Source organism: Ursus maritimus, unplaced genomic scaffold (assembly GCF_017311325.1).
Source record: "Ursus maritimus isolate PB19 unplaced genomic scaffold, ASM1731132v1 scaffold_1, whole genome shotgun sequence".
NCBI classification, from domain to species: Eukaryota; Metazoa; Chordata; class Mammalia; order Carnivora; family Ursidae; genus Ursus; species Ursus maritimus.
In genome coordinates, this window is record NW_024423343.1 from 44,796,852 (window position 1) to 44,809,746 (window position 12,895).

Below are 12,895 nucleotides of genomic sequence, written 5' to 3' on the forward strand. Positions count from 1 at the left end.
CATTACAAAAACCAATATGCATAATGTTAAATCATCAAAAAAACTAACTCAAGAACATGGTGGCAGAAAATAAATTGTTAATGGTGTCAGTGAACTAGAGTTTTATAAAACTAGTTCCTACTTAAAAGTGTATTATACGTCTGCATTTTTTATACCTCCGTGAATGGATCTGCACTTCACAATTTTCTTTAATTTTACTCCTATCAGCTTTATTTTTTTATACTCGAATACTTATGTTAGTTTTAACATGACTCCAAGCTTTAAATTATTCAGATGAGGCGCTAAGATTCTTTCAATGATTCTTAATGTACATTTAATGTTTCTAATACTCTGAAGTCACCAATCAAATAAAGTGCTGTAATGTTATAAAATGACATTGTAAGTTAAGATTGTAAGTTTCTATTTCAAATTTATTTTGTTGAATAAGGTATTTCTGAGATGTATGTAGAATTTACTCATCTCAGAATAAATTTACTTGAGCTGATTAATCTATCAACTATATTAAAGACATAATAACATTTGGTGATTTAAGTAATAAAACACTTTTTATAGAGTAAAAGCAATAATCACATCCAATGTTTACAAAGTTCAAGTGGTCTACACATTTTCTTTAATTACCTAAATTATTACTTCTAAAATGTTCATTTCAAATTAAGATACCACTTAATAACTGTTCTAATTAAGATATTTTCTCTTTTAAGTAACTGAAAATTCTAGTTCAAATTCACTTGAAAAATTAAGCACTTCATTATCTCACACAATAGTAAATCCAGAAATAGGGTAGGTTGATTTATGGACCCAATAATGCCATCAAACACCTGCATTCTTTACATTTTTTTTCTGCTATCATTAATGCATTTGTTTTGCCTTCAAGCTAGATTGCCTAGTGGACAAAGGATGACCCTCTGTAGCAATTTCAAACATCTATTCCAGAAAGAACCAGTATCAAGAGCTGCCACTACCTTCTTATCCAATATTCCCTTGCTAAGTATAAAGACACTTCTCCTCAGTCCTGTTATTTCATGTAATTGAGAAAGACTGGGATAAGGAAAAAGGGTCCCCTCAATAATGAATCACTAACAAAGGGAACAGAAGCACCATGATTATTAACTTAGGCTATTAAAATTTCACTTTTTTAGGAATGAACTGCCTTCCCTGGAGTCATGTGGGGTAGAGTAGACATCTGAATTACTACCAGATTTCTATGAACAAAACGGAATAAGTAAATCATTTCAGCGACCAACCAATATTGTCTGCCCCAGCAAGGAAGAGGATAGGACTCTCCGAAGTGAAAATACGCTCATGAATCAATGTGCAGGAAATGGAAAGGAGAATTAACTTCAGGTCAAGGATCACACATGGCTTAAACTAATCAGTGTCATTCCAAGAGAACCCGAAGATCTCAGCATGGGAGTGACATAAAGAAGTGACAATGATAACTTGACGCTTACCATTAGAGAAGACACAAAGTAGAGCCAAAAACAAGAAACAGACTGAAAGACAGTCAACTTGCACTGTGATCTTGAAATTACTGTCAGTTTTCAAATACAAAACATTTACATTGCACCCACTCCTTGAAATTTTAAGGTGATCCACACCTACTAAAATTGACTTATGAACGTGAAGCTCTATATAGTAATTATCTCAAATTAATAAGTTTATAGAGACTGCTTTTATTATTTATTTCAAAAAAAAATGAATCATCAGTTTCAAATAAATATCAATAAGAGACTAATTTTATAAATGGAGGTATCTCAGAGAAATGTCAAGCCAAGCAAGAAGAAAGGAATTATAGTGTAATAAATTACATCATATATGCTTCAATTACAGTTCCCCTTCATAATACAGGAATTTGCTATACTTTTATGTATTCTACATTCTTATTTTCTAAAAATCACTGGTGTGCATTTAAATTTTTCACCAAAAGTGGTCATGAATGATACATATCATATAACCAAATACATGTTAAGTAACTCCATGATGCATGAAAAAAATCACTTCCATATATATATAAATTAATTTTTTCCTTAGTATTCACAGGAAACTGCTAATACTGGCAAAGTTGTTACCAAGCAGAAGATACAAAGAACTGTTTAACATATCTATTCTCTCTCCTTTTTTTAAAGATTTTATTTATTTATTTATTTATTTATTTATTTGACAGAGAAATAGAAAGAGCCAGAGAGCACAAGCAGGGAGGATGGCAGAGGGGGAGGGAGAAGCCAACTCCCCGCTGGGCAGGGAGCCCTACACAGGGCTAGATCTCAGGACTCCAGGATCATGACCTGAGCCTAAGGCAGCCACTTAACTGACTGAGCCACCCATGCTCCCCATATACCTATTCTCTCTTGTAAAACATACCTAATTCTCTTCTGGAACTTAAAGTGTAGTAGAAGAGACAAACATTTATATATGAAAAATAAACCAGCACCACAAGGCAAAATTCCCAGCTAAATCATAACCGTTCCAAATATAGTTAATGCTATAAAGTGAAAAAGATAAATCTGTTTTTAAAATTTACATGTTCTGAAATGAAATATAAATCCTTCTTTGTTGAACTGTCACTAAGCAAGATAACCAAAAACTGCACACATGCTTCATGAATAAAGCACATAATCTAGAAAATAAACATTATTTATTAAAAATTTACTTTCAAAAATATTTAGAATATCTCTGTATAACTAACACATAAAACTAAGTTAAATAATTTATTTAATTTCTTTTAACCTCATTAAATGACAGCAAAACCACCTGGCACCTCTTTAAAAATCAGTACAGATATCCAGGGGTTCTTAGTCTGTTTTGTGCCATAAATCCATGGCAGCCTAGTGAAGTCTATGAACTCCTTCTCAAAAAGCGCTTTTAAATGCATAAAGTAAAATATAAATTATGTAAAAGAAACAGACTTAAAATACAGTTATTAAAATATATCAAAACAATTAAATTGTTTAATTGTTTTATAGCTACATGTCTATAGATATACCCACATAGGAAAAAATAATCCCTAGAAGCAGATGTAATTATTATCGTAATTTCAAACTAGCCATAAACATAATAATATTTCAAAATATGTGCAGCCAAAGCAATTAGACATGATAATAAATAGCTGCAACTTCTGGAAAGCTACAGGTACTGTTAAGATGTGTGTGTGTGCGTGTGCATGCGTGTGTGTGTGTGTTAGGTGTTCATGAGAGTAATGATGTTGTTGTTTCCTATCCAAGTTCATGGACACCCTAGAGTGTGAAATGGGAGAGGATACTCAGCTCCTTACTGACTCCAATTACATATTAGTTAGATCTGGAGATATGGAAAAAGAAATAAAAGTAAGATAACAGTTTTTTAAGATAATTCATCCAGTTAAAGTTCTTAAACTTCCATATGTAACTACTAATGATTAAGTTCATCCACATGAAGACAGAAAGGAAAAACATCTCTACAGTTCCAAAATCCACAAGTTACTCTATTAAACCACTTACATGGTCCTAAATCTCCTGCCTTTGCCACTTGGTCTGTCTGGAACTGCCTGCCCCTCCTTCTTTGCCTGGCAACTCATCTTCATCCTTTGCCCAACAATCATCTCCACACTGTTTCCAGATCTACTGTGCCTAATGCTGATGAAGAACTCCATCCCCTACTCCTTCAATATCCTTTCTACTATAGCACAGAATTTAGGGAAATAACAAGTTCTATATAAGCCTATTTAAATTAGCTTGAGATACCTCACTGTCACTACTAAAAATTAGGAGAGAACAACAGAAAATTTTAAAAAGTGGTGTTCAATAACTATTTATTAAATTCAACTGGATTGGAGTGCCTGGGTGGCTCAGTCACTTAAGGTCTGCCTTTGGCTTAGGTCATGATCCCGCGGTCCTGGGATCAAGTCCCACTGAGCTTCCGGCTCAGCGGGGAGCCTGGTTCTCCCTCTCCTTCTGCCCCTTCCCCCGCTCGTTCTCTCTCTCTAATAAATAAAATCTTTTAAAAAAATTCAACTGGATCATATCAGAATCCCTTTATTTGTCAACTCATAATTTAAACAGTCACATTTTCCAGAATGAGAAGAGGGGGATAAAAAGGTTGCAAATTTTTATGACAACTTAAAAGAAAATCAGTACCTCACTGAATAAGGAAGTCCCAAATAAACATTTATTATATCAAGTCACAAAACTGTTCTTTAAAGCCTTCTCTGCACCACTCTAGGAAATTTCCTTTTTCCAGGTTAATCATAAATTTCCTAGTCCACTTAATCTAAGCAATGAAGCTCATGATAACTCAGATGTTATAAACTTAGTGATGGTTCTTCCTTCAAAAGATTAAAGACAATATTGGCAATATGAGAGTTCTTACTAGGTTGCCATTAAGAATTTTAAAAGCCCTTCTCCTATACATGAGGCACAATGATGCATTAAAACAGAAATAACAATTCACAAAATTTCAAAACAATATCTACTCTTATAAAGAAATGCTACTTTGTAGATCTGAAATAGACTTTTACCATTTCAGATGTCATTAGACAATTTCAAATACAACTCATTTACTCAAATATGACTCTTTAACAATTCTCTCAAACTGTGTTTTGCTAGACTTGAGTTCAAAAGCAGTGTCCTCTGAGTAATTATAATCCATTACTAAATACAGCATAGAGTTAAATCACTTAGAAATTAATTCAGTTATACAACTGTTCTTTACAATAAGCCAAATTTTGTATTTTTGCTACCAGCAATGATCAGTATTTATGTTGGAGGACATGTTTATGGTTATAATAGTGCACATCCTCAAAGAGGTTATTAGGAGAGTTCCACCATTAACCAAATTTACTAGAGAGTATTTACTAGAGAGTTACACAAAGACAAAAAAAATTAAATAGATTACAGAGAATTCATATTGACCTTTAAAAATATGTTACAAAGTACTCTTCTTAAATAAAACTCTTTTCAATACTTACCACCCTATGTTTTAACTCACGCCAAGTGGAAATCTGGGTAAATTAACCTATTTGCTTTTACATTTTTACTTTAAAACACAGCACTCTCTTAATGGTTGTAAACGATGAGAGAAATCGAGAGGCAAAAATCAAGTTCATTCTCTTACATCAAATTTTAATTACTTCAAATTTGGAGATTTGCTACCACAGCAGAGATGGTTCTGTTTGCTCTTAACTGAAGTGCTGTGTAAGATCAATATTACCTCATTTACAAACTGAGAAAGAGAGCTTAGTAATCATTTCATGAAATATTATATAACTATGTGACAATGTTATACAGCCAAATCCTTAATGATTCAGTTAGTAGGTAATTTATGCTCTGTTGTTTCTTCTACCAAACCTCTCAACAAGCTGGTTTCAGCCATTTAAGTAACTATCACCATTTCTACAGGAGAGTGGACTGAAGACTGCACCCGATCATTCAACCTGCTCTTTGTTGGTAGCTCTGGCAGTTTACGAAGTTCCCTGAAATTCTTAGAGGACTTCTGGTTGAAGTTTCAGGAAGCAAGTCAACTGTAACATCTGATAATTCTAAAAGAAAGCTATACAATCCCAGGAAAACAGCACACGTAACACCCACTTCTCACCTCACCATAATTTAGAAACCTTCCCAGCGGTGAATTCGCCTTCTTCCAGTACTTAACTGCACATTTGTCTGCGTTCTACTTTTAAAAAAGTGGAAAAGGCCTCCATGATTATGCTACCATCAGAGCCATTAACCCAGACTGTGGGTAGCAGATCTTTCCCACTACTTTTCTCTATGTGTACAGGCATAAATAAAAGCCTGAAAGCTCCTTCAGAATTTGGAAAAATAAAAAATAAAAATAAAAAATCTCTAGCAACAGTTATCTTAAAAAGATTTTAAATTAATGGTTAAAATTGGCCTAGAAATATCAATTAATTAAAGTTACTTTCTCTATAAAAATATATCTAGCATAAACATCAAAGAACATGTATGTGTCATAATTATATGTACATATAAATACTTTATAGAGATATAAATACTATATAGAGGTAAATCTATATATACAGACAGAGAGAGGCATTAGTCACCTAAGTCTTGGAAATTTCTAGGATATGTTCTGAACTTCCTCTTCAGAAGGTATATGATGAAAACAATATGTAGATATATTTATACAATGTGAATAGCAAAAAACAAACATGAAATAAAAGCAGCTATTAGTATCTAGATATGCTCCCTTAGGTGTTCCCTAGAAAATATATAGTGTTATTCAAAACTTTTCTAAAAAGTAGTATTAAATCTTTGAAATATAATTGTTACATAAATTAATTTATTCATACTATGTGATCTGCCTTTCCAACACTATCTTTAAGTATACAATATTGGAGGATGAAACAAATTCCAAATTTTCCATAACTATACCATTTCAATGAAAGTAGAAAATTGGCATTTATTCCTTTGTACAATATTTGTGTCGATTAACTGACTTCTGGAGAAAATAATCATGAACTGTAAGTATCATTAGAGTGCCTGAAAACATTTCCTCAGTATAAAACAAATACAAAACTGCAAACAAGAGCCTAAAAACAGTTTTAAGTACCTTCTAAGCCTAAAACAATGACTGGAACAATGACTTTAAGCCATTATCTTTAAAATAAAGGCCTGATTTCAATTTCATATTTCCACTGCTTGAAAGCAAAGAGATTTCTCTAATCAAAATTTATACCATTTTCCTCTTCCAATCTGAACATATTTAAGCTCCCATAGGAACAAGTTTAAGTTTCTTGATCTCTAAATGTGTCAAGGCAAGCACAATTAGATCCACCAGCCTCTGACACATTAAGGTACCAGGGCTCAGGTAACCATACTGTTGACTCCTGTAATAACTACTTTTGAATTTATTATTATATTCAAATAAAATAACTTTTTTTTGGCCCATTAGAGGTTTTAGAAAACAAACTGCAATTTTACAGGACGATTCACAAACAAAATGCTCTGCTAAGTGAAAAATTATCTAATATCAGCAATAGAGATTAAAGATTTTCAAGATTTTTAATTTAAATTCAAAAGCAAAACTGGATATTCTACAGTAAAATTACTACCCTAATATATCCTTGAACATTCACTTGTTCTTTGATTAATAAAAAAAGTGCCCATTTTGTTAATATAACCATAAATTCAACTATTATCACCCATATACTCCTACTTTTTATACATTCACTATTAGTAAGATAGTCTAATGGGGTGCCCGGGTGACTCATTCGGTTAAGCCTCAGACTCTTGGTTTTGGCTCAAGTCATGATCTCAGGGTTGTGAGACAGCTCCATGTTCAGTGTGGAGTCTGCTTAAGATTCTTTCTCTCTCCCTCTCCCACTGCCCCTCCCCCCAATATATGCACACCTGCCCGTGCTCTCTCTCAAATAAAATAAATAAATAAGATCTCTTAAAAATTTTTTTAAAGGGGCGCCTGGGTGGCACAGCGGTTAAGCATCTGCCTTTGGCTCAGGGTGTGATCCCGGCGTCATGGGATCGAGCCCCACATCAGGCTCCTCCGCTATGAGCCTGCTTCTTCCTCTCCCACTCCCCCTGCTTGTGTTCCCTCTCTCGCTGGCTGTCTCTATCTCTGTCGAATAAATAAATAAAATCTTTAAAAAAAAATTTTTTTTTAAATAATTTACGATCAAGTATTTTACCAAAGATTTTATTTAAACAACTTAGCCATACTTATTATTTTCTTTCTCTAATACATTGACCAGTTCACCTGAAAAATAAACATCCATGCATATAATATACTACATTAAGCTATAAAAATAGGTAGTTTATGTTGCTAATTGACATGTCAAACTAAAAGTGAAATATTCCCAATTATCATGTGTGAAACAAGTTCATACATTATACATAGCAAGTGGACAATAAACTATATGTCAGTAAAACGTTGGTAAAAAGTAAAATAACATGAACAAAATCGCAGTGCTAATTCAGAGCTAGGATTTGATCCAAGCCTGCTGTTTCCTTAGACATAAAAATATGCCACAAATATGGGTTGAATCAATTAATGAAAGGCCCCTAAATCTACCCTCCAAACTCTTAAAAGGAAACTGTTGTGGCCTTTGGGAAAAGAAAGTTTATTTGTACACCATAAATGTAATTTTAGTCCCTCAAGTGTTATTTCCGAGAAGGGAGCCAAATTCTGCAAATATATTTGGTAACTTCTCATAAAGGCAAAATTGAGCTGGACTTAAAAAATAACTGGTCCTGACTGTAAATATAAACCAAAAGAAAAATAAATTAATTTGCTGATTGTATTTTTCTGAGAGAATGACTCAGCTTTAACCATAACATAATCTCACCCAATATTCTGAAAGACTAAAATTTGATTAAACTAAAGCTATGGTTCACATGCAAAAGCAGTGACTGTTTTGTATTAAATACAGATATGTCACTATAACGTGTATACTAGATATAAATATTACTATTTTACCCCTATAATCTCAATTGAATCAACTGAGTAAGAAACTCTATGACCTTTGTATTTCTAAAAACCTATTAACATAATTTCATCTCTTTAATGCTCACAGTAAACTTGCAATTATGTAAAGAAAAGTTTCTTTACTTTGCAAGTGGAAAAACTGAAATCATAGGGAAAACACTTTGCCAAGGGTGATTCATAAAGTCAGTCTCAGAGGGCATACTGATATTCACAATCTCAAACTCACCAATCCAGTGTAAATACAATCCATATTAGCGTTTTCTACCATTCAACCCCCAAACTCACAACAGTAAACCAACTTCCCTGAAAAGGAAGGAAAGAAAGTAGGGAAGGAAGGAGGGATGGGGACACAAATTTAAGACATAAAAGAAGGGTCTGAATTGCAGACAAGGCTCTGAGGTTTTGGCTAATCTGGAACTTGGAAGCAGCAGGGCCTTAAGAATTGGGTAAATACTGTGTGAAATAGTGAGATCACCCCAACTTCTACTCCTTCAGGAGAAAGGGCAAGATCTACTTATGGGGGTCACTTCAGACAAACACAAGGAAGACATGCTAAACACGTTTTCCACTTTAACTCCATGACCCAAATCGGTGCCATTTGAGAATAGCTAATTGAATTATTCAATTTAGGTGGAAAACCATCTGCTCAAAGCCCAAGTCTTCGATTCTTACTGGCTCTGAAAACAAAGAAGGTCAAGGGACTGAAGTTGCAGCAAGCCTAGTCCAAGTTGAGAAGACAAATGGCAACCAAATGTGAACATGAACAAGTATGGCCAGCACAAGCAGCAGCAGGCCCCCAGCAATTCCACTGCAACACTGGCTGAGGGTCAAACTTTCCTCCTGGAGCACTTCTTTCACCCTCTTTTGTCACATCCGACTGCACTCTGTGCTTAGTTTGTTTTTTTTGCCAAGAAGACTGATCTTAGTCACCTAAAAATTCTCATTGCAAAAGAAACCCCTTGCTTAAACCCAAGTACCCAACAGCTCCTTTCCAATTATCCCCTGCAAGTTCCCCAGTCTCTTTCATGCCTGGCTACTGAGCCCAGTCTGGTTTGGCTGCCGGCCAGGTTCCTCTCTTCTTTCCTTGTCAGTCGTAAAAACTTGGAAAACACTCCTGGACAGCTCAAGGAGACCTTTTAATTATGCAATGGGGCAGTACCTTAGCCTGTCTGCTGTTTCCAGCAAGGCTTGGAGTCGCCAGCGACTGGGCTCTCCCAATTGGTGGGTTTTCTAGCAAGGCTACTTGTTTATGTGGGGGAAGGAGGGAAAGACTGGCAGAGAAAGGGGGAGATTTGCAAATCTGAAAATATTCCAAGTCCTCTCAGACTTTCCTACCCGCGAACATTCACTCTCATTACCGCCCTCCTTTAGCACTTTATTATCCATTTGGTATCACAGACACAAAATCGTCAGTATTGTGGTCTCCTACCACTCCTAGAAATTAACAAGCGAAACCATGACCAGAACACTCCCCAGAAACTTTTATTCTTGTGTTGCTACAACACTGCTTTTCTAAAAAAGCAGGTCCGAAAGTGACCTCAATTAAATACTTCCTAATGGATTGCATTATACTTCATCAAACTTGCAGACTGAAATAGTACATGTAAAATGCCTGATTGTACGTGAAAGTAAAGCGAGCTCAATTGAGAAAAACTGTTGGGACCCAGGAAGAGGCACCCTGACTGACATCCTGCACCTATGAGGGGTTTGCCCAAATGCTAAGCGGACTCTCCAAGTCCAACACCAGCTACGCCTTCCTTACTCTACCCCCGCACGCTAGTTCCAACTGCAGCGTCCGGCTTCCTGTTCAAGTCCCATTCAACATCGTAAACACATTCCAAGAAAACCAGCCTGCCCAGAGTTCCCTCCCGCACACAGGGAAGTCGGCGCGGCGCCCCAGGAGCCACAGGGAAGATCCGACTGCGCTGGGTTCTGCTCGGTGTAGTGAGCCAGCCCACGGGGAGGTGGACCCGGGCGAGCGAGCCTGGCAGCGGGATCGAGAGCCCACGGTCTCATCACCACGCCGCGCCGTGCTCCCCTCTGAACGCAGCTCCCGCCACAGGGAACTACTTGACCCACCCAGCCAAAGGTTAACGGTGCGGGCGCCGCCCCTGAGCCGGGGCCCTCCCAGCCCCGGCTTTAAAGAATCCTGAGCCGGCCTAGGAGCTTCGCGCCTCCCCGCCCCCATGCCCACACTCTCTCCTGGAGCCAACAAAAGGGAGGTTAACGCTGCAAGAAGTTTCGCTCCTGGGTCGCCTCGTTGTGACCCGGCGATGACTTGCCGGCTCAGTCCCGTCGGGTTCGCGCGCCCTCAGCGGTGCTGATCCACTCGCCCCCCCACCCTCGCCAGCTCCTGCCCACCGGCCCTGGCCACCCGGCCCAAAGTTACCACAAAGGGCTAGGAAGAGGATCCGGGAGCCGCGAGCCCGATGCGTCCCCGACCTCGTTAGGCTTCCCCGTCATCCCTCTAGCACTGCCATGGCAGTCGTCAACAGGTCTTCGCCTCCTTTCAGGCTGGAAGACTCCCAGCGCCTTTCACTGCCCTAATTTTTGCAACCTGCCCGCCGGCGGCAGCGGCAACGCGCAGCCCCGCGCCCTCCTTCCCAGGCACCCGCGGCGGGTGCTGACCACCGCCCGCCTCCTCTCGGGATGTCAGCTTAAGAGAGACTGCACGCTACCTGACGGGGAGGCTGGGCTTGCAGCCGGGGAAGACCCCAGATAAATCGCAGTCTCTCCATACCTTACGGACCAATGCAGTCGGTCAGGCTTCGGGCAGGGGCGTGGAGAGCTGCCGCGTCCTCGGAGCCGGGCGGTCTCCGCTCCTACACGGCTGGGGCGCCGTTTCTGCGGCCGAGAGGGAAAGTTTTTCGACGTCAGCACGGTGCGGGACTCGGGACCCTTCGGCCCGGGTCCCCTCCCTCTTCGCGCTCTCTGCCCCCTCCCTCCTCTTCCTAACCGGCTGAAGCTAAAACTGGCGGCGGCTGGGGCTCGAGGCTCGGGACTCAGGGTCGCTCCCGGCTGGGAACGTGGGGCTCCCCCTCTCGGCCAGAAGGGAACGCTCAGACTCCGGCTGGCGCACTTCTGGCGGTCTCCTTGGACACTTCCAAACGGGACGCCTGTGTTCGAGCTCTCTGACTTGCTTCAGGCTCTGATGGTCGTTTCCTATGGGCCCACTGGGCTGTCAGGCGTTTGCAGGCGGGACCCAAGGGAGAAAGTGAAACGTGACAGAAACCCGACTGTAGGAGGAGAGGCCTTACCTTACCCCGTGCTTAGCTGGGACAGAAGCAATAACAGTTCCCCCACCCCCAGCCTCGTCCCCCGCCAAGTTTCCTTTTGAACCTCCTCCCTAAAGCTCGAGATGGGGACTGTTTGCCTTCCCTAATCTGTGTTTCCTAACACAATTTTAAAACACTTCTGAGGCTTAATAAGAAAAAAGTGTCAAAAGAAGCACACACACACACACACACACAGGAGTAGAACGTGCTTTCGTTACAATCTTTATCAGCAAAGCATTGACACAGTTGTTGCTGCTGTCCTGACCGTACCTGCACAGACATTTTTCATTTTTCCTAATTTTTTAACTCCGTCTGAATCTCCACGCTTTACTATGCCTTATAAAAGAAAAAGAAGACTGCTTCAACCACCAGATCATGCTCACTCGCTTCATTCATATGTGCACATCAGAATTCAGAACTTATGTATAGGGTTTGAGGGAAAACACAACAAACCATTCTTACTGACACTGGTAAACCTTTTGTGTGGGAGGAAGGATAAGGAGGGGAAGTATCCTCATATAACATATATATCCTCATCTAAATCCTCATATAAACAATTCTTAAAGGATGTGAGGACCTTAACATTTTTCCAGACGCTGCTCAGAATTCAGTTTGCTAGATTTTCATTTGAATGTGAAAATAGATGGATAAAGAAAAAAAAAAGCATTTTGTAAGGCTAACAAATACATATGTGTTACAGTGGAATCCAGGGCTTAGAATCAGCCAGATTCCCTTCCAGACTCCATACTTACTCATTCTGTGCCCTAGGACACTCAACACAATTACAACTGCCAAAAGGAATTATATAATCAAACTCACAGAGTCACGGTCATATTTACAGGAGTTAAAATAGTGTAGTGTCAGGCACAGAGAAGGCACTCAATAAATATTTGGTTCTTACATCCCACTGTATTTAACTATAATTAGGAAAAGATGGTACCGGAAATTTCCCCCAAAGACCTTGTTAACTGAATCAGTTTTCTTCTTCCCAATGCTTTTTCCATTAAAAAAGATATTGAAATGGAAACTAAATTTAGGGATCACCTAGCTCGTGTCAGACTCTCTCATTTTAAATACAAGGTTACTAAAGTCCTAGTATCTTAATTGACTTACCCCAAATCTCATGATTAGGAAGTGCTATAGCTAGGACCAAAAATCAGGCCTCCTCATACTTGGTCGGGTCCTCT

General features: G+C 38.8%; 1 protein-coding gene across 1 annotated transcript in view; it reads right to left on the minus strand.

The window, feature by feature from the left end:
- Positions 1-11,572, minus strand: part of GULP1 (GULP PTB domain containing engulfment adaptor 1) — a 253,239-nt gene extending 241,667 nt beyond the window's left edge. Inside the window, exon 1 of the mRNA XM_008687243.2 lies at positions 11,174-11,572. The gene's annotated coding sequence lies outside the window, so the exon portion shown is untranslated. The remainder of the gene's footprint in view (positions 1-11,173) is intronic.
- Positions 11,573-12,895: the final 1,323 nt, after the last annotated feature.